General features: G+C 45.3%; 1 protein-coding gene across 2 annotated transcripts in view; it reads right to left on the minus strand.

Annotated features, from left to right (window-relative positions):
• Positions 1-23,296, minus strand: part of PGGHG (protein-glucosylgalactosylhydroxylysine glucosidase) — a 215,175-nt gene that overhangs the window by 158,314 nt on the left and 33,565 nt on the right. The gene's annotated exons all lie outside the window — the stretch shown is intronic.

A 23,296-nucleotide genomic window follows, 5' to 3' on the forward strand; every position in this document is an offset into this window, starting at 1 on the left:
TACCTTACCATTTAAGCATTTTAAATTTTACTTGCGGGGTCTACAATTTGTATGTTGCACAGAACTCAAGCCCATAATGCATGCCATTCTTTACAAAAGTTCTGAATGCACCACAATCATGGGTTGTTAGGTGGTATGTGGGGGTTAGAAAGATTTTTTTATTGCCAGAAGGAAAAAAAGGTCAGTCAGACATTACATCAGAAAAAAAAAAAAAAAAAAGAAGGGGTAATTACTCATATAAATACATTGCAACACAATTTGGAACCACCCCTTAAATATACTTTTACCACAACTCATTGTTTCATTTCGGTATACCATTCCTGAATTATCGGTGAGTTTCTCATCATTCTCACCACCGATGTTGCAATATAATTATATGTTCTATTCTTTCTTGTGCATGAGGGGCATGCCATAAGAGAAGTCTTCTTCCCTATTTTCTAAATATATGTTAAATCGTCTTGCAGCAAAACTCACATTGCTTGGATCTTCTGAAACTCCACAAACAGATGTCCCCAAGCCAAGAACCTATTTGCGCACATTTAGGCATCCTGCATCCACACCTACATACCGTTCTCTAATTTTATCTTGTGAGTAGTAGACCCTAAACAATGTGAAATATAATATACACCAATTATTGAAGTCCCTAATAAATATATATATTACATAGGATTACATAATTTCTGCCTCTGTTAACATATTTCCTGCCTCCGGTCACTTTTCTTGAATCTTTCAGAATGGATCTAACTCCTTAAAAATGATCTTGTATTCTGAGGAAAGATGCTCTGTCACACACATTTCCCTCAACCCTCCCTTTTGACAGCTAGAAGCAAATTTCAATTCAATTATTTTGAATCCAGTCCTTTACTTGTAGATACTTCAGAAACGCACTTTTGGGTAGCAATTTAAATCATTCTTAAGTTGCAATTTTTTTTTTTTTCAGATGCTTCCAATATGTCTCCAAAGTAGGAGATGCCACTAAGTTTCCATACCTTGCTACATTCTATAAAAATTGGATAGCGGAAAGCTCATAGAAGGATGGGAATTTTAGTACTCTTGAGACATACCTGGAGGGAGGTTTATAGAATTTTAAGTCTACTTTTCTTGAAAAATTTAGAATGATTATATTTAAATATAAATCCATCTAGCCCCTCTGGAGCGATTATTGCTTTCATAATACTATTATTCCAGTGTTAGGACCCTGACAGCTTAAGACATTTGTAATAGCCAAGGGACGTGGCAAAATAGTATTTCTAAAAATACAGCAGCCATCAATGCCATACAGAATGGTGCGCCATAGTTTGGTCCTGCATGGGATGGTTTAGAAAAAAAACAAGCATTGCAGTGGTGCCATTTTAATCAGATTAATTCAATCACTTCGAGGCCCTCTTTTGATCCCACCTTTGAAATGATTTGTTATAATCTTGATGAGATGTTTATAGTTTAACTCAAATAGATCATTCAAATTATTAGTTGTATGAATACCTAAGTGTCCAAAAGCTTTGTTTATGTGGAGATGGAGATTGGGCGTGCTTAGTGCCAAACTGTAATAATAATTTTTTCCTTGCTTTTATGTTTTACCCCGGGCACACTGTTAAATAAAAAGTTTGAGCAAGACTTTTGGTTTCCTGTTGCAGATAGAGTACTACGTCATCAACCAAACACACCCCAATCATTCCTTAATGTAATGCCCAGTGGTTCTAGATATGGGTCGACATAAATAGAGAATAGTACAGGAGACGGGATCAACTCGATCTAGTCCCCCTAATAACTATTCTCATTTAATTATGTGCTTTCCCCTTGATAGGCACCTAATATTACTTTAATTAATTGTTCTTAATTGTTGAAACTTGTTCCTTCTCCTTAACATCTCCAATAAACATTTCCAAATAATGGCATCTTGGCATCAAGAAAAATTATAAGGACTGCCTGACTTTGTTAGAACAGATATAAGATTGCTTTTCCCAAGAAATGTATTTATGCAGCAATTTGGTGTCCCTGTTATACACCCTGCTTCACCACTAATTGCAGAGCTAATACTTTCATGAACATCTTGTAATCAGTGTTAAGAGGAGTGTAGTAGAGCACTATTCACTGCATTGTTTAGGTTTTAAAAGTAGAAAATACCAAACAATGGTCAGCAAACATGGCACTAATAATTTTAGTTTGTGTAGCAACAAGAACCTTTGATAACTATACAGTCATCCACTGGGATATAGTTCTCTCCAAATATCTTTTAAATCATAAACCTGTGTTACTTCAAACAGATGCTTTCTGACAACCTTTTTCCCATGTATTTTTTTTTTTTAATCCATTATGTCTAGAGTCAAACATATACCACGGTGCCACTCCTATAAAGTTTCCAGTCATGTAAACCTTCAGAACGTAAGATTTTTCAGAACGTAAGGATTGTTTGTGGTGGGTTCATAACATGAAACCAATGTACAAAGGAAATTAAGTCCATCAACCTTTGGGGTCAGTTTCAACTAAATTATTTTAACACTCAGCAATTCTCTAATGATTATAGCTGTACCTCTATGTGATGTAGTGGCACAAGGAAATGTAACTTCGAAAATCTATCTAGGCTTAGTTTTCCAGTTATCCTTAAAAGGCTTTTCCTGGACAATTTGCATTTCTTGGAGAAATATAAAGTGCACTTGCATGTCTTGTAAATATGAAAACATAGAGTTTGCCTTGCGGACATTATATAAACTGTTTACATTAATTATCACAACCTTAAACAGTCTTCGTTATTCCTAATCAGATCTGCAGCTTTTTTCCCTCTTGGTATTTTTCCATTACCCCAAAACTTTCACCACACCCATACCCTCCCCCCTTCAGTTCTGTTGCCCGATTGTCATCTTGATTCAATCTGCCCACGTCTGTCCTTTCCTGATGCTTGCTGAATGAAGTTAACAGCATTTATCAGTCAGTTTAATCCAACATGTTTACATGGGTTTATGTTTTAGTAATTTGGAGTTACTTGTGTTAGTTGTTTTACTATCCTTTTCTATGTCATTTTTTAAAATAAAGCTCTGTACTTTTCAAGCTCATGAAACACAGCCATATCTCGCTGCCATGCTATTTTCAAACCAGTCAAGCCTCATCTGCTGTGGAAATACCCATTACTTTCTATTTAAACTACACAGATCTAATTTCTCTTAAACACTTTGCCATAGAATAAGAATAGTGTGGAAAAATGGAAAAAGTATACTGAGAGAAGCATTTCATTTCCCCCCCAAGCATTATTTAATATTTTTTCTTTCAGTAGGAAATCTAAACAAAACACAATAATAGTTTTGTTTGGGGGTCCACTTTTGGAGGCAAGAACAGAATGTAATACACCCTTCCAACTGATAACAGTTCAGAGGAACAATCTTTATCTTACTTTAACATTTCTTCTTATAGCAGCTGCAATTTAATGAAGGAGCCTTCTGGTTCTCTGAACCTTTAGGTATACCAACAATCCAAAGGTTGTTTTGGCGGGATCCATTTTCCAACTCATCACAATCAGATATCTTGTTTCTCAGTGCTGTTCACACCGTGTTTTTAAGATCTTCTACTTGTTCCTCCCCGTGTAAAATTCTTTCAGCAACTGTCAGAACCCCTTTCAGAGGCCAGGGGCACACAGAGGCTATGGGACCAAACATGGTGGTAGAAGCCTTTTACCCCTGATGTCCTGGGGACCGACCTACTATGGATCCTAAGCAACTGGGCCAATCACCCCTTCTGTACTTGACTGTCAGTGGTAGCTGTGGAGGAGCAATCAAAAGCTCCCCTGGAAGGGGGGGTGGGGCTCAGGTACAAGTTAGTGAACTTGACTCATAACTCAAAATGCGCACAGCAATACCAATAAATCAACGTCCAGTCAAATACATATTTTTGCAATAAAAAGAAGTATTTTATTTCTAACTCTATGCATTCAAATAAGTAGTACTACAGTCATAAGCAATAACACAATCCCCTTGAGGTTGGGGCTCTGGCAAATCACTGTCCCATCGCTGTTCATAATGCGATCAGGGTTATTTCCCATTCACTGGTGGCTGTATCTAGGGAATGCTCACTAGTAGACCTTACTCAAGAGTATGCACCACCTCTTAGAAAACAGTAAAAAATGTCTATGGTGCTGCAGCACCTTTAGCAGCGAGTCCCCTGGGACCTAGTAGGCTTGTAACAAGTCTTGCCTGCTCCATCAGCGAGCAGGCGTTCAGTGTCTCAGCGGGTGCCCGACTGCAGGCACTTTCGATGCCTCAGTCCTGCTGAGTCGAGTAGGTATGCATGCAGGACTTACCACATCATCTGGCAGGCACAGGCTCTCCTTGAGCTGCACGGCCGGGTTCCACAGTGATCAGAGGTGCTACTTGGCTTCGGTTGGCACGGTTAGTTCTGCGTTCCCTAAAAAGGGATGCAGGGGGTTTATGCGAGTGCTCCTGTTCTGTTCCCAGCGATGTGACTATTTCCTCTTGGAGTGGTCCTGAGTCCATAGGTAGGTCAGGAGAAGTTCTTCATGCAGGTTTAGACAGATGGGTCTCAACTTTCAGTTCTCCGGGCAGGGGCCCGAACTCCTCAGTACCTGATACCGACAGCCCTTCTAACCATACAAGGTTGTTGTGGTACCCACTGGCAAGACCTCAGACTTCACTGGACAGCAACCTATACCACAGCACCCCCTCTGGGCATATGGGGTGACAGTTAAGGCCCAAACAGGTATTGGGGCTTTGTCGGCAGCAATTACTTCCACGTTGACCCCTCCTCGCATACGGGATGTTAGCCCCGACAGCCTTAGGGTGGTCATCCCCCAACTTTGTGTCTGCCCCCCTCCATTTTTCTGACACTGTTTTTGCTGGTTTTAGGACTCTGCGCACTTTACCACTGAGGCCAAGTACTAAACTGCATGTGCTTTCTCACCTAAACATGATAACATTGGTTCCTACCCAATTGGCATTTTTAATTTACTTGTAAGTGCCTAGTAAAAGTGCACTAGAAGTGCCCAGGGCCTATAAATTAAATGCTACTAATGGGCCTCCAGCACTGGTTGTGCCAACCACATAAGTAGCCCCTTAACCATGCCTCAGGCCTGCATTGCAAGGTCTGTGTGCACAGTTTACTGTCACTTCGACTTGGCTTTTAAAACTACTTGCCAAGCCTTAAACTCCACTTTTTCGACATATACGTCACCTCAAAGGTAGGCCCTCAACAACCCATAGGACAGAGTGCTACGTAAGTAAACGGCAGGACATGTACTTAAGTGTTTTTCATGTCCTGGTAATGGAAACCTCACAAATTCGTTTTCCACTGCTGTGAGGCCTGATCATCTCATAGAACAGCATAAGAACTACCCCTATATACTTTTACGTGGTAGATTATGATCTGAAAGGACTAGCCCTGTCATGTTTAGTATGGCCAGAATGGTAATAGAAAATCCTGCTAACTGGTGAACTTGAAATTAATAATATTTTAGAAATGTCACTTTTAGAAAGTGGGCATTTCTCTGCACTTATTGCCATCTGTGTCCTACAGCCTGTCTCCAATCTATGTCTGGCCTGTGCTAGTTGACAGCTCCCCTTATGCATGCCACCCAGACAGCCATAAAAATAGGACACTTAGGCCCTCATTCTGACCTTGGCGGGCGGCGGAGGCCGCCCGCCAAAGTCCCGCCGTCAGGTTACCGTTCCGCGGTCGAAAGACCGCGGCGGTAATTCTGACTTTCCCGCTGGGCTGGCGGGCGGTCGCCTTCAGACCGCCAGCCAGCCCAGCGGGAAAGAGGCTTCCACGATGAAGCCGGCTCGGAATCGAGCCGGCGGAGTGGAAGCTGTGCGACGGGTGCAGTTGCACCCGTCGCGTATTTCACTGTCTGCGCAGCAGACAGTGAAATACATGTAGGGGCCCTCTTACGGGGGCCCCTGCAATGCCCATGCCAGTGGCATGGGCACTGCAGGGGCCCCCAGGGGCCCCGCGACCCCCCCTACCGCCATCCGGATCCCGGCGGTCCGACCGCCGGGATCTGGATGGCGGTAGGGGGGGTCGGAATCCCCGCGGCGGTGCAGCAAGCTGCGCCGCCGCGGAGGATTCAATGGGGCGGCGGTACACTGGCGGGACCCCGCCAGTGGTGCCGGTCCGACCGCGGCTTTACCGCCGCGGTCGGAATCCCCATTGGAGCACCGCCGGCCTGTCGGCGGTGCTCCCGCGGTCCTCCGCCCTGGCGGTCTTTGACCGCCAGGGTCAGAATGACCACCTTAGTCACAACTGTATTCATCTGCATACCGAATGGGTCTCCCTGGGCAGGAAGGGTGGAGCGGCTCTCTCTTACATTTCAAAGGCCAATGGCCTGCCCTCCCACAAAGGACTGATAACCCGCCACAGGGATCCTGGCAGACAGGACTGCGCTGACAGGGAAACTTGTGCACTTCAAAACCACTCTTTGAAGTTTCCTCCACTTTAAAGGCATTTTTGGGTATTTATACTGTGTTAGAAATGGGGTCTTTGGTTGGCAGTCAGGTTACCCCCTGTCCAAGCAAGGACCCTCCCTCTAGTCAGGGTAAGTCACACACCATCCAAATTATCCTGTGCCCACCCTCTGGTAGCTTAGCACTGAGCAGTCAGGCTTAACGAAGAAGGCAATGTGTAAAGTATTTGTGCAATAAATCATGCAATAACGCAGTATAAACACCACAAAAATAAACCACACAGGTTTATGGTAATATAGAATATTTATCTGATTAAATGCACATCAATGTACATGTTGAAATATCACTTTAGAAAATGATAAAAAGAGTCTTAAGTTCTTAAAAAGCAATAAGTGTCTCTTGCAAGCACAAAGTGCCTGGTTTGTGTCTAAATTATCCACAAGGGACGGCAGGAGAGGAGATGCGTGAAAAACGGGGAAGTGTGTGCCATTTTCTGCAGGCACACACAGACAATGCATCAATGTTTTTCCACGCAGCAAGGGCTTTGCATGGATTTCCGGTGCGCAGGTTTGAATCCTCTTTGGGTTGTGGGGTATTTGGACGCCCCGGGGACGATGCAGAGAAATCCTGGGCGTGCAGGATGAAGTCACAGGAGCTACATCGATCCGGTGGGCGATGCAGGGAAATTTCTGTCGCCCGGCAGGCAACGCATTGATTCTTCTCGCAGGAAGTCGGGCTGTGTCGTTCCAGCTCGGCTATGCATCGATCCAGTGGGTCATGCGTTAACAGTTCTGGTTGCAGCGCTGGTGTTGCGTTGATCTCTACTCAGGGAGCCAAGCTGCGTCGTTCCGGTTTGGTGTGCGGTATTTTCTTTCCGCAGTGCAGGCTGTGCATCATTTCTGGCAGGCTGTGCATCAAAAGTTTGCCGCACAAGGAGTTCTTTGCAGAGGTGAAGTGTTTTTGGCCCTGAGACTTCAGAAAATGGGAGGCAAGCTCAACGCCCTCCCCGTTCTTCCCTCTCCTACAATCATTGCGCCTATTGCAAGCAGGAGGGCCACTGGAAGAATGACTGCCCCAATAAGGACAACTCCACAGGTCGCCCCATGCCTCCACCGCAACAGGACTACAGACCACGCGGTAGGTCTGTTCCTGCAGACAGACCCCACCAGCAGGCCCCTTCACGGTCCCACAGTACCCCCTGCCCGAATTATTTTGATGCCTCATCCCAGCGTCAATATTTTAATGACGACTATGACGCGTATGAAGGTCAGGGGTCCTCCTTTGACTAGGACAGCCTTCGACAGAGGGGGGTGGGACCAGTTTCTATTCCTGTTAGGCAGAATGGCCCTCACGTTGAGGTACAATTAGAAGGTACTCCACATGATTTTTTGGTAGATACTGAGGCCACCAAAAGTTCTGTTAAACAGGAAGGGGTCCAAGGGGTCCCTCTGTCTGGCAATATTAACGTCTTTATGGGCTTTTCTGGTGTTCCGGTGGCTAACCCCGTCTCCCAGCCGCTGCATGTTGCTATAGGTCCTTACACCATTAGCTCCCCTCTCATTCTTACTTCGGCCTGTAGTGAGAATTTATTGGGTTTGGACCTATTAAAGAAATTGTATGCCACCATTTATTGCTCTCCGGATGGAGATCATGTCACTTTAGGTCCAAATATTTCCCCGTCACAATTTCTGTAAAAACCACTTCCCCCCGAACTTCGAGATTTGCCAGACATTTTATGGGCCACACATAAGGACGATGTTGGATGTCTGGACATACCACCGTATGTCATACGCTTGAAAGCCAATGCCAAATTACCTTGTCTTCCCCAATACAAATTATCCCAACACATTGAACAACAACTCAAAAATATTGTGACCCAGTTGATTGATTTGGGTGTCATTGAAGACACGCGTGGTAATGATTGTAACAGTCCTGTTCTTCCTGTTCATAAAGAATTATCTGATGGCACCGCGTCTCCAGGACTCCGATTTGTTATTGATTTACGGGCGGTCAATAAGATTGTAATACCCCAGTTCCCTGTTGTTCCTGACATTATTAACAATCATACCTGCCTCCGCTACTTGGTTCTCTGTTATCGATCTTAAAAATGCATTCTTTAGCATTCCCATTCATCCAGATAGCAGACACATCTTTGGGTTTTCACTGGGTGGTCGCAGTTTCCGGTTCTGTCGCGCTCCACAAGGCTATACTGAATCGCCTAGCATTTTTAGCCAGGCCCTCAAGGGTCAATTCGATACCCTTGTTTTTCCTTGCTCCTCGACGCTGGTTCAATATGTGGATGACCTTTTAATAGCATCCACTTCAGAACAAAATTGTAAAACAGATACTGTAGCCTTATTGAAACATCTTGCACACCATCACCATAAGGTCTCCCTCTCCAAATTGCAATATTGTAGACATGAGGTTATATACCTAGGACACCTCCTGTCTAAGGAGGGACGTACGTTGACGGCTGAGAGAATACAAGCTATACGAGACATACCGGTTCCAAGGACACAGAGAGGGGTTAGGGCATTTATAGGTATTACCTCCTTCTGTCGTCAATAGATTCCTAATTATTCTCTTTTGATAAAACCGTTTTTGCATCTCACCCACAAAGATTGTCCTGAAACAATTGAATGGAATGACGATTTTCAGTTTGGTATTGATGAATTGAAAAATACACTCTGCACAGCACCTGTACTGGGTACGCCTGATTATCGTAAAGATTTTCAGTTATATGTGAGCGAGAGAAATGGATGTTCACTATCAGTGTTAACCCAAGAGCATGGCGGCAAACAATGCCCATGTGCTTAGTTTTCGGACCTACTGGATCCAGTGGCCCGTGCACTCCCGAGCTGTCTACGGGCAGTAGCCGCTGCAGTGGTTGCAGTGTGCCAGTCAGCCGGGATAGTCATGGATTCACCCCTCACCCTGTTGGTCCCACACACTGTTGACGCACTATTAAACAAAACAAAAACACAGCATCTTACCAATGCACGATTAACTACTTATGAACTGACACTTTTAGCTAGTCATATAACATTAAAAAGGTGCAACACGCTCAATCCTGCCACTTTATTGCCAATTACTGAAAAAACTGAAGATTATTATGATGACATACATGACTGCATTCTCCAGGCGGAGGATGAAACAAAAGGGAGAGTGGACTTACAGGACACTCCACTGAAAGTCCCTGATGGCATATTATACGTAGATGGCTCATGCATCAAGCTACCCGATGGCACTACCTCTGCAGCCTATGCAGTTACAACAGCTACCACTGTAGTTGAAATAGCGAGAATACCACATAACTCTGCTCAGGCCGCAGAATTAATAGCTCTAACACAAGCCTGTGAGTTAGGTAAAGGACTTAATGTGAATGTTTACACAGACAGTCAGTATGCATTTGGCGTAGCACACAATTTTGGTCGCTGGTGGGAAGAACGAGGATTCCTCACCTCACATGGGACACGTATTCAACATGGGACCCTTCTAACTAACTTGCTTTCTGCCCTGGCATTGCCCAAAACAATGGCTATCATGAAGTGTAGTGCACACAAAAAGGTGGCAGATGAAACTGGACGGGGCAACGCCCTAGCAAATCAGACAGCAAAAGATACAGCGTATGCAAAGACAGGACACATGTATGTGGTAGATAGTACAGAGAAGGTTCGTCCCCATGAAATATTTGGGAACACGGTAGAGAGTGTCAGGAAGATACAGGATGAGGCAACTGAACAGGAGAAAAAGGAATGGGAAGAAGGGAAGGCCAAGTTAGATGAAAATATGCTGTGCTGGACAGATCTGTCACAGAGGGAAAGATGGATGTTACCCGATGCATTCGTTCTGCCAGTAGTGACTATGGCCCATGGTCCTGCACACGTTAGTGCGAAAAGCATCTGTGATTTGCTTGATCCGGTTTGGTCTAATAAAAATATCAGAAGAGTACCTGACCAACTGGTTCAATCCTGCATGATTTGTTTACAACATAACATAGGGAAGGGTGCCTCAGTCCCCGCTGGGCATTTTTCACCACCAACGTATCCCTTTGAAGTACTACAAATGGATTATATTGAGATGGAAAGTTGTAACAACTTGAAATATGTCCTAGTTGTGGTCTGTATGTTTAGTAAGTGGGTAGAAGCTTACCTTACTAAAGATAATACTGCCCTTACTACCGCAAAGGTACTTCTGAAGGAGTTCTTCCCACGGTTTGGGGTCCCAAGGTGTGTCTGGTCAGATAATGGGAGTCATTTTGTAGGGCAGGTGATGAAAAGGGTGTGTGAAGGGTTGGGCCTCCGCCAGAAGTTTCATGCAGCTAACCAACCCCTGTCAGCAGGTCTAGTTGAAAAATATAATGGCACACTTTAATTGAAGATGTCAAAGATATGCACAGAACGCGGTATACGGTGGCCGGACGCGTTGCCCCTGGCTTTAATGTCTGTCAGGATGACGCCTCACTCTAGATCAGGGTTGTCACCCCATGAGATAGTGATAGGAAGGCCAGCAAATGTCTGGGGGGTCCCTCGACCTCACAAGTACTCAGAACTAGAACATCCTGTTTTGATGGACTATTTAAATGAACTCACTAATTCTTTGCGTTCTATTCACCAACAGGTGCGTGAAGCACTCCCATCTGTATCCACTGATCCAGGTCACAAGATACTACCTGGCGACTGGGTTCTCACAAAGAATTTCCAGCGGAAAAAGAGTCTTGAACCTCGATGGAAAGGTGCGCGACAGGTCCTTCTTGCTACTCGAACAGCAGTTAAAGTCGAGGGAGCTAAGAATTGGATACATGCATCCCACTGTAAGAAAGTACCCCTACTCGTACCCTCTGATGAAATAAAAAGTGGTGACCACCCGACGACTGAGGACCATTTCAGCAACACTACGCGGAGAGATAAAAAACAGAACGACAGTGTGCTGCAGGAGGTTCCCTCAGATTTTGGTCACACTGAACAATTGTTTCCTGACCATACCACAGTCCACAAGATACGATTTCCACCCACGAAAATAAGAAAATGAACAATGAACTGATTGCTTGTCCCCCGTACTAAGTCTGACGATAGCTGCAGGCCCGTGATTTTGTCTGTCGGGGCGGACCAGAGTGTGTCAATAGGACTGCTGGTCTCACCCCACAGTGAAGCAACCACCAGTCACGGGCAGCACTTAGGTCGGACTGAACTGCTAGTGGGACAAGCAATAAAGAGAAATGGGTGTTATACAAGAAGACAAGAGGAAAAAGAAGAAAATAAGTAATTTAAAAAGACTATTAGGCCCACGTATCTCTTGTCTCACCATAACAATACTATTTTTGGTACTTCTGTCCTGCATTGGGTGGGTAATACATGATTCTGATTCAGAGGTCTCACCAACTACGCCACCGCCTTCAGAACACAGCCATGTTTCCTTACCACCCCATGAGTAAGGACGACGTAAGGAATATGAAAACAATACCTTCATATCTATGTTACATCAACATCAGCTGGCTGTAAATAGAACAAATTGTTGGATATGTGGCTTGCTACCGAGTTCCGTGCAAAGAAGGTTGCCATATATTTAATTCCCTTTTTCTTTTGATGGCTCCTGCAGCGCCTGGTATGAACTATCAGCCATTTGGGCTACCTCAATGGATGCTACTAATTCCGGACTATTGGTCACCCACCTATACCGGTTATGCTGGCCCACTGGAACGAGAGTTTATGGAACAAAGGAAGAAAAGTCAGAATATGCTGACCGACGAAATAGGTCTACTGACATATATTTTTTATCCTTTAATACCACATCCCGGATTGGCCGAAGATTTTTTGTAACACAGGTCAAGGCTCCACTTTGTTTTCAGAAAAGTGGTAATAGAAGTGTAGGTGCCAGTAACTGTAATGCTACAGTAATATTGAATGGAACTAATTGGCCTACCATGATACCATCACAAAACTCGTATTTTGTTTGTGGTAATAATGCCTACACCTCCTTGGTACCCACCTGGACCGGCACGTGTTACATTGCTTGGTTACTACCACCAACTTACACAGCTGGCCCTCAACACCACAGGACTCAGAGAGGGGTAATATCGGCAGAAGATACCTCAGCACAAGAAGCTCTGGACTACTTTAAAGGAGTCCTTCCATTTTGGAGCCCTATGATGAACAGTAGGGATATCAGACATCTCACGCGAGTCGTGGAAGCAACAATAAATGAAACAGCAGGAGCTCTGAGTAACATCACTGCAGAGCTCGCTGCTGACCGCCTTGTTACTCTTCAAAACAGAATGGTTCTTGACATCATCTTGGCGGACCGTGGTGGAGTTTGTACTTTGATCGGATCGAGCTGCTGCGTTTATATTCCAGACAATGCCCCTTCAGTGCATAAAGCTATTCAAAGGTTGCATACGATAGCTTCCACAATACACCAAGACGAAGGAACATGGTCCTTGACCGACTGGTTTTGGGGCTTGATTTCCCAATGGGGCTGGAAGATACTAATATTCCTTTTTGTGCTCGCTGCTGTATTCCTCACCTGTTGTCTTTGTGTACAGTGCCTACCTGCTTTGTGCGGTTGCTGTATGGCATCCCTTGCCCCCTAGCCTGTTCGCCCTCCTCAACACACGGCTATGCTGTCCCTTGAGCAGGAGATAAAAGACCTTATGTCCATTAACATAGACACTGAATGACGTTCAAACTTGCCTAACGATGGCAAAAGGAGGGATTGAGAAAATGTACATAAACTTAATCATACACCATAGCTGCTAGGCATCTGTTTATCTTTATTATGTTGCCATGTGCTCGACAAACCTCCTGAACTTTGATGATTGACCTTGTGCTCGCAGCCTTGGGCTGCAATCTGCTTATCGCTGTAATTTACTTGTTCTAACCATAGTTCTGAGAATTTTTGTGCTTAATCAGTAACTGCCAGAACAGGTTCGTACAGGTCGCTACCACCTCCTGCCAGCTGCATCTGTACTTTCTCCCACCACACGTGTATCCCTGAAATATTCTGAAGGCCGCAGAGGACCTTGAATACGCTAGGGGTGGAGTTGTCCTCTGACTAAGCAGTTTTGTGTGTATATAAGGTTGGATGCCCCAGAGTGATGGGGCAGCCTCCGTAGGATAGTCACTTGACTGTCCTGGGACTCTGTATTAGCTCGAGCTATAATCCATGTAATAAACTTCTCTTTATTCCTCCAGTTGGTGACTCCTCTTGATTTGTGTACTGTCTGCTAAACGGACCCTGAGGACTAGGGTGTCCCTCCACCGCTGGGAAGGAAACCCCGGGTGGGGATTCTAGCTTTCCTGGTTCCTCACCAGTAGGTATCTTGTCAAGAAGTGTCTCAGTTGGTAGTGTCAGAGGCCCTGTTTAAATACCCAAATGTGCCTTTGAAATGGAGGGAGACTTCGAGCAGGTGGTTGGCAGTCCATTGTGTGAGGGCAAGCCACTGTCCTTTGACATGTAAGTGTCAGGCCCTCCATTCTCCCAGCCCAGGAAGACCCATTCAGTATGCAGATGTGTGCAGGTGTGACTGAGCATCCTGTGTTTAGGGTTGCCTGAGTGAAATGCACAAGGGAGCTGTCAACTAACCCAGCCAGACGTGGACTGTAAGGTACAGAAGGATTTAAGTGCAGAGAAATGCTCACTTTCTAAAAGTGGCATTTCTAAAATAGTAATATTAAATCCAACTTCACCAGTCAGCAGGATTTTGTATTACCATTCTGGCCATACTAAATATGACCTTGTTACTCCATTCAGCTCAGTGTAAAACGAATTTAGGAGTTTTACACTACCAGGACATATAAACTGTACAGGTACATGTCCTGCCTTTTGCCTGCACAGCACCCTATGGGTTACCTAGAGCCTAACTTAGTGGTGACTTATATGTAGAAAAGGGGGAGTTTTAGGCTTGGTAAGTACTTTTAAATGGCAAGTCGAATTGGCAGTGACACTGCACACATAGGCCTTGCAATGGCAGGCCTGAGATATGTGGGTGGCACAATCAATGCTGCAGGCCCACTAGTAGCATTTAATCTACATGCCCTGGGCACATGTAGTGCACTTTACTAGGGACTTATAAGTAAATTATATAAGCCAATTGGCTATGAGCCAATGTCTATGTTTTAAGGGAGAAAGCATATGCATTTTAGCACTGGTTAGCAGTGGTACAGTGCGCAGAGTCCTAAAACCAGAAAAAACAGTGTCAAAAAGTGGAGGAAGGCAGGCAAAAAGTTGAGGGTGACCACCCTAAGGCTGCCAGGTCTAACATACTGGATATCTGACAACATGGAATCAGACACTTCGGACTGCCCAGCTGGCCAAACTACTCACTTGGACTGCTTTGCTGAGAAGGACAGCTGCCCTGCTTGTCGCCCAGCTGGCCTCTGACTCTGCTGGAAGGACTCTGCCTTCCACAAAGTGCTCTCCAAGGGCTTGGATTGAGCTTGCCTCCTGTTCTGAAGTCTCAGGGTCACAAAGACGTCCCCCCAGAGTAGAAAATTGTACAAATACTTTACACATTGCCTTCTACGTTAAGCCTGCCTGCTCTGTGCCAAGCTACCAGAGGGTGAGCAGAGGATAATTCGGATTGTGTTGTGACTTACCCTGACTAGGATTGTGTTCCCTACTTTAACAAGGGTGTATACCTCTGCCAACTAGAGACCCAATTTTTAACACTGGTTTTCTGCAATGAGGTGGTACAGGCTTCATGCTCCCTGCATGGCACTCAGTTCTTGGATGATTACACAGCAGCCCTCTCCTGGTATATGCAGTCGCCGACCTGATCTTGCACAATGGCAACGACTCGTTCGGTGCACATTCATCTCCTCACACCTCGGACTGGGAATCCTCTCATAGGCCTCCCCACTAGGCTTTGCTCCTTCCAAAACTCTTGTCGTCTTCACAGGGCACACTGGTCTTGGCACGCAGACAGGTGCTGGTGCTGCAAAGCAGATGGTCTTGGTTTCCCTGGGTGATGTCCCCTTATACAGCAGGGATACTAGCAGATGTTGGCTTCCCAGTCCTGGTCACAGGCAGAAGGCTTGCAGAGCTTCCCCTCCTCACACAGCCCGTCTGGCTGGTTGGCAGAAGACAAATGATTGGGCTCCCAACCTCCCCTACTTATAATGCATTTCCAGACATCAATTGTGATTTAGGATCTAGGTTTTTGAAGTTTTATGTTGGGATTTAGCTTCTTTTTAAACTTGCAATCTTCCTCTATCTCTTCGTCTTGAAAGGCTGTCTGTCACAGCAGGAGAGACTCCAAAGCTGATAGTCCCACAACACAAGCCATTGGAGTGACTAGACTTCATGCCTGGATTGTCAGCCACCTCGATGTCAGCTACCTTTCTTCTGCTATATCTGCATTCATAATGTCATACCACAATGAGGAGTATTATACAGGAAGGAGGTGTTTTTCTTATGGATAAACAAATGTATTGTGCTTGAACGAACACAGTTTATTATGTCATAGCATAATTATAAGAAATATACAGGAAAAAGGTGTTTTTCTTATGGATATACAAAGGAAATATTTTGTGCTTGAACCAAAACATTGAAAAAGTTCTCCTTTGAACGAAACAAGTTGGCTGTGGTTGTAAAGGTTTTAACATGTTAAAAAAAAGAGAAACGTTTTTTCAAGTAAGATAATGAAGATAAAAGAACTTCAGGTATTGTTACTGGATTTTGTTTTACCTTATTGTGTTTGGTGAATAATTATGTTTATAATTACATGTTTTTCTGCGGAACAGGAATGTCACTAAGCAGCTGGTATGTGAAGGGTGTTGTTAGAAATGGGGCTTCTGGTTGGCAGGAGCATACACGCTGTCCAAGCAGGAACGACAATCCTTGTCAGGGTAAGTCAGATGCACACTGTTAGAAATGGGGTCTCTAGTTGGCAGTCAATTTACACCCTGTCTAAGTAAGGATCCTCACTCTAGTCAGGGTAAGGGAGATACCCAGCTCAGATAACCCCTGCTTGCCCCTTGGCAGCTTGGCAAGAGCAGTCAGGCTTATCTCAGAAGCAATGTGTAAAGCATTTGCACATAGCACACAGTAATACAGTAAAACATTTACAAAAGGACACCACACCAGTTTCAGAAAACTAGCCAATATTTATCTGTGTAAAACAAGACCAAAACAGGAAAAATTCCAACATACAATAATAAAGATATGAACTTTGCAAGAATTAACTTAACAATACAGTTCCTTGAAGTCAATAGCTTCGTCTGGGGCGATCAATGCGTTCTTAACAACAAATCCAAAAGTTCAGGCCGACTGCAGGGTCGACGGGCCAGCTACACTGTCGGAAAGACTCACAAACAGTACCTTGGAAATGTAGGATGTTGTGATCCTTGCGATGAGATCCGGAGTGCGGCGTCGCTGGCGTCGGTTCTGGAGGTTGGTGCAGGGGTCGTTGGGCCCTTAAAGCTACAAACATTGCAGATCGAACTTCGAGCTGATGATGAAGTCAGGGGTGCTTGCATTTATAGTGTCCGGGCTGCAACGCGAAGCGGGATGATGCAACATGCTGTGCCCACAGGTCACCGTGCAGGCAGCGGCACAGGGATGGCGTCCTGCGGTGTCGGTGAGACCAGGGCTGCAGTGTGAAGCAGGGCGGTGCGACATGCGGTGTCTCCAGGTCGTGGTACAGGCAGAGTCATTGTCGTTGACTAAGCACTGTCGTCAGAAGGCCTAAGGTGGCGATACAACACAGGGCGGGCTCCATGTGGCGCCCACTGGCCGCGGTGCAGACAGGGGCATCTGTTGATAATGCTGGAGTTGATGGCGATGGCGTGGGTGGACCGGGGCTGCGGTGTAGGACAGGGCAATGCTTCATGTACCTAACGAGTAGTGTCCTCAGGCCATAGTGCAAGCAGCGCCATCGGTGTCACCTTAGAGCAGCATCGTTGGGGATACCAAGATTACAGTGGGAGAAGTCCTCAAGCCCAGCCAGGACCTGATTGACCAACCTCTGGAAGGTGGCAGGGGCATTCTTCAACCCGAAGGGCATAACCCAGAACTAGAAGTGCCCCTCTAGCATTGAGAACGGAGACCTCTCCTTGGCCCCATCAGTTAAGCCAATCTGCCAGTACCCAGACCTTAAACCAAATGTGCTGAGGAACTGGGCAGCTCGTAACTAATCACTGAGCTCATCAGCTCTGGGGATGGGGTGGGCATCAGTCTTGGCGACTGAATTGAGCCCACAGTAGTCCACACAGAACCGAAGTTCTGGTGTGGCACGAGGTGAGCAGCCTTAGGTACCAAAACCACCGGCCTGGACCAAGTACTTGTGTGACACTTCAAACGTTAACACTGTGAAAACACCACAAAAAGACTCCACACCAGGTTAGAAAAAGATAAGTTAATTTTATAAGTAAAACAAGACCAAAACAACACAACTCCAATAGGTATAAGTCAAGGTATGAATTTTTAAAGATTAAACTGAATTTTGTTATTATTTTGCAGTTGTAACCACTCCGTGAGGGTCTCAAGGTGCGGGGGGGGGAGCTGCTACTGCTCGAACAGCCAAGTCTTGAAGTGTCTCCTGAAGGTAAGTAGGTCCTGTGTCTGTCGCAGGTGGGTGGGAAGAGTGTTCCACATCTTGGCGGTGAGGTGGGAGAATGATCTGCCACCGGCAGTCGTTCTGTCGATTTGTGGAATGGTGGCAAGGGCAAGGTCAGCGGAGCGAAGCTGTAGGGTCAGAGTGTAGAAGGAGAGCAGTCTGTTGAGGTATTCTGGTCCAGTGTTGTGCAGTACCTTGTGAGCGTGGCTGAGGAGAAATGTAGTCCTCAAAAGCATAAAGTGCCAACTGGAGCTACCTGGTCACGCTAGACCGGAAGAAATCCAAATGATCAGGCCAAATGCAATGAAGAGCAGATTGGATACAGTCCCAGACAAGTCCTGCTGAAGTTTTACCTTCTCAAAGTTGAGACAAGAGTCCTGTTTGTGGGGAAGAAGTTCACTGGGAGTAAGGAGAGCATCGCTGGCGGTGGTCCGCGGGCGAAAAGAGTTGGCCGGGCATCAGGGAAGGGCGGACTGGAGCCTCACAGTTGCGAGCAGCGATGCTTGCAAAGAGACAAACTTGCAGTGGCTCACGCTGATACTTCATGCAATCTGCAATGTTCCGGTGCAAGCAGGCCCGTTCGAGGTCATGAAGAGCTGTAAAGCCTAATCTCAGGAGCTACAAAACCACTCTCAATGGCCAAGGACTGGAGGGGCACCTCTTAGGGGTCCCAGAGCTGTAGTATGTGTGCAAGCCCTTGGAGTCACTCTTAGTTCAAGTGAGATGGGTGCAGACCTTCCTCATCAGGGAAGCATTGTAGAAAAGCAGTTCTTACAGAGCAGCAGTCTAGAGTGGCAGGCCTCGTAGCAGTACAGCAGTCCTTCTTCGTGGCAGAGTTCTTCACCGGTCCAGCAGTGTACTGATTTGGTAGGTCAGAGGTCCTTTACCCAGGTGTGCCTTTGAAGTGGGGGTGACTTCAAATAAGGGTCTTTGAAGTGCACAGAGGTCCTTTCTTCTGGTCCTGGGTCCAGACTTACTACAGCCCCTTGGATTGGAGCAGGACACTGCCCAGTCAAGTGCAAGTCTGAACTCCTCCCTTCCATCTTGCCCAGGAATGCCCATCAGGATGTTGATGGCTTATCAGTCACATCTAAGCTTCCTTTGTGTGTGGCTGTCTAGAAGGAATGTGCAAAGTCCAGCTGTCACCCAGCCCTGACGTGTATTGGAGACAGGCTCTAGGCACACAGGGCTAAGAGCAGGAGAAGGCCATCTTTCTAAAAGTGGCATTTTCAGAATTACAATTTAAAGTCTGATTTCATCATAGGTTGTGATTTTTAATTGTGATTCCAAAGAGACCAAACTTAAGGGCCCCCACTTTTCCCAATTGGAAATGACACTGTCATGGTCCCACCTGTGAGCAGGGTTAGTTATACCTTAGCCATACCTTCTTACCCCCCCCCATGAGTGATATCAGGGACGATATTTTCTTTTCATCACAGTACCAGTTTGAATCATGGTGTGCCTTTGAAACCTTGTGTAACTTGGGGACTCACGTATTAACATAATGGCAATGTTTAAAGCAGATAACGACCATGCTCGTTGCCAAGATAACTTCTGAACACCTGGCCTTACCCAGGTAATCCAGTAAGCACATTTAAACTGTCTACAACCACCTGGGCCTCACCCAGATAATCCAGGAAGCACAGGTCAACTGTCAACAACTGCAGTTCTTTAATTGATCCTCCGAATGGAAAAAAGACAGTTGAGAAACGTGCAATGACAATAATGACTAATGAGTTCCTCTGTTTTCCCCATGTGTTTCCTTGCATCTGGTTTCAGACTAAATCCTGCTTAGCCTTGTTTAACTTGAAAGCGACGCTTACCTGTCTCCAGTCTTTGGCAGCCTTCCCTTCAAAATGGCAGTCCTCTCTTTGCAGCAGCATCCATACTTTCACAGCACAGGCTTCTCTCAGCTACGCACTTCCTGAGTTCCGACCTAGTACTTCCGATCTTCTCTGCAGTTAAAACACTACCTGTAAAAGGCGGGCAGCTAGCAATTCATCTCTTGCATCGCTCTATCTTGCGCTAGCAAAAAGACACAAGTCATCCCAAATAAGGTAATATAAGTTTTTCTGTTTCATTTGGGATCTTGATCAGCGCCAATTAATCAAACATATCTAAACTCAACAATAATATTCAGATCAACCTTGTGACTGAAAAGTTGTATTTCTTGTAATAACTGCACCTTCCTGGATCTTGTGCTCATAGGTGGTTTTCAATCTGTGTTTTCTCAATCAGAATCTGATGTTGGTGCTCTAAAGACTTTTGGGGCCATTGAGAACTATAATCTGATTGTCGTTGCATATTTGCATATAAACCTTGAACTCATGAGACTCGAACTATTAAAGAATTTGAAGCAGTTTTGTTGTCATTAATCCAGTTATTTTCTCTTAGCGGAAATCCTTGTACATGATAATTCCAGTTGATGATAATTCCTGGATATTTCTTGAATCACACTGGGGAATGTTTCTGGTGTGAATTATTGTTATTTTCATTTGGTGTTAGTTAATGCCAAAGATCTGTTTAGTTTTTCCTGCTTTAAAGTGTAGTTTCATTGCAGGGAAATCTGAGTCCAGAACCTTGTATCTGAGTAATCCTGATTGCCAATATCCTGAATCCAGAACCAGAATCTAGATATCTTGAGCCTAGCAGTGCCTGGGGTAGAGAAATCTGAATACGCAGAACTCCTAGTATTTCTTTCTTTCTCTCTCATCCCAACCCCCTTTCCCCTTGGAACTCCTTGGGTTGCAGTGTGTCCTTCATTGCTGCCCTGTCAGTTCTCATTGGGATTTGGGTATTATCGTCACCCCCATCGGAACCACCTGGAGTTCAGGTGAGTGGTACGCAACATACAATTATAAAATGTAATAAGGCAATCCCAATATTATCCTATGGGAGAGATAGGCCTTGCAGTAGTGAAAAATAAATGTAAGAGTTTTTCACTACTCCAAAATGTAAACTTTTAAGTTGCATGTCCTACTTTTTAAATACACTGCACCTTGCCCTTGGGCTGTCTAGGGCCTACCTTAGGGGTGACATATACGTATTGAAAAGGAAGGTTTGGGCCTGGTTAGAGGGTTATCTTGCCACGTCAACATGGCAGTTTAAAACTGCACACACAGGCTCTGTAATGGCAGGCCTGAGCAATGTGTAAAGGGCTAATAAAGTAGGTAGCACAGTGTTGCAGGCCCACCAGTAGCGTTTAATTTACAGGCTGTGAACACAGGTAGTGCACTTTACTAGGGACTTATAAGTAAATTAACTATGGCAATTGTAGATAAGCCAATGTTGCTATGTTTTAAGAAGAGGGCACATGCACCTTAGCAAGGTTGGCAGCGGTTAAGTGGTCAGAGTCCTAAGGCCAACAAAATGAAATCAGCAAACATGTGAGGCAAACTGGCAAAATGTTTGGGGGAAGAACACCCTAAGGCTGTCAGTTCTAACAGGTGTTTACCAAATTTTTGACTGAGGGCAGTGTGAGATGTGCAATTTATATGACCTTACCATTGTGCCAGGGTGTTTGAAACCTTTCCAGTATGGTTTTCTCCTAAACTGTGAGAAGCTCACAGAACAGCATGATACTTAAAGAGCCCAGTTTGTAATATACAATGTACTGAATTGTATGCTGACTAGACTGGCCCATTACCACTGAGGAGTTGCCCAAGTATACGTTTTTATAGAACCTTAACTTTATCTGCAGCAGCAGATACCTCAGTAGCTGGTTGGCCATAGAACTTAGCAAGTATACCCAAGCTGTACTAGACAGGACACTCAATGACAATGAATTGGACTGAATCCTTGCATGCCTGGCTACTGTGTCTAGAAATGCAAGGTTCATATGCACTCAATTTTTTTCTGGTACACGGGGCTTATTTTATGCCCAACAAAATAAATGAATTCTTTCCTGGTGGTGGCTTCTGTTGTCATTGGTGCCACTTGGTCGGAGCAAATTTCCAACATATACTTTGAGCATGTCTCACCTTCACACAATAGTGGATGGCGGTTACCACACACCTTCACCAAATCACAAGAAATACAATATTACATAGCTGTGGCAGAGTAACAGCCCACACGTTTCGCCACTACTGTGCTCTTCCGACCCTTGCTCCTCCCCCGGAAGCACTTATCTAGGCCCGTAGGTCACAGAAGCGGAGCTAGCCAACAATGCCGTATCTGGAGCCTTCCATCAGCTGAAGTACCTTCAAATACAGCGGGCCCTTGACCCCAACCAGGCAGCGGTGATCCAGGAGGGGCCAAGTAATTGTGTGCGACCCAGCTAGCGACAAAAAGGCAATGCACAGAGCTCATATGCCACATGGAAAAAGCCGAATCTGAGCCCGTGAGGAGGAGAGAGGATGAGGTACGCTCTGCTGAGAGGCTCCCAACCTGCCGGACTCCACAGGTGAGAATGAGCCACCTTGAGGAGTCGGGTGGGTTGGGGCTTCCCTCCAGGAGTTGGGTTGCCCAGAAAGGTCATAAGTAATAGTCGCTCCCCTAGTAAAGTATTAGCAGGCACTCAGACAAATAGCATTGCAATATCGCTGTCTGCAACTGGCGATTTGGGCTTTGGACTGTGCACTTAACCATAGTATGCGCACATTAGAGTGCAAGATGCTGTCATACTGAGCCAATTGATTTCAGCTTCAAACCTGAGGCATAAGGTGGCCAGGGGAAGGTATCTGTGGCCACTAAAGTTTACCCTGATTCCTTACAGAAAATGAATGTACACTTCCAGGCACTCCTGGAAGTTGAAAAAACAGGAGGCTCCAGTAATCAAACTACCAGAGAGAAGACTCCAGAGACAATGAGCGGCGAGGAAACAACAGCACCTGAGTTGGCTCGCTCGGTATCAGGACTTGAAGGCTCAGATTGTATTATTGAATCACCAACTGCTATCTTTTTGAGGCCTACTGACCTTAACGATAGTAATTATTTGCGAAAGAACCAGCCAAGCCTCTGACACTGACTGAGGCTCAGGTAACGCCTCAGAATGCTGAGATCAGCGGCCAAGGGGTGCTGCCTGAAGTGAATTTACCTCAGTTTATGAACTCGACTGAGGTAACATCTTCGGTGCCTGCAGAAGTTAAGGCTGAGGAAGGGCATCAGAAAGCACAGCAGGAGCGAAGTGCAAGCGACAATGAGGATAGGTTTGCACATTCAGTAAAAAGCACTGGCCTTTATTCTTGCTGAAATCAGAGACTTGAAGAATACACAAGCACATGAAATATCAGTGCTTCATGAACGACTGCCAAAGATAGAGGAAACCATGGCTTTGTTCCCAGAAAGACTAAACAAGGCTGAAAGCCGAATCTCGACTTTAGAGGACAAAGTTCTGCTT

The sequence above is a fragment of the Pleurodeles waltl genome, chromosome 3_1 (assembly GCF_031143425.1).
Source record: "Pleurodeles waltl isolate 20211129_DDA chromosome 3_1, aPleWal1.hap1.20221129, whole genome shotgun sequence".
Taxonomy (NCBI): domain Eukaryota; kingdom Metazoa; phylum Chordata; class Amphibia; order Caudata; family Salamandridae; genus Pleurodeles; species Pleurodeles waltl.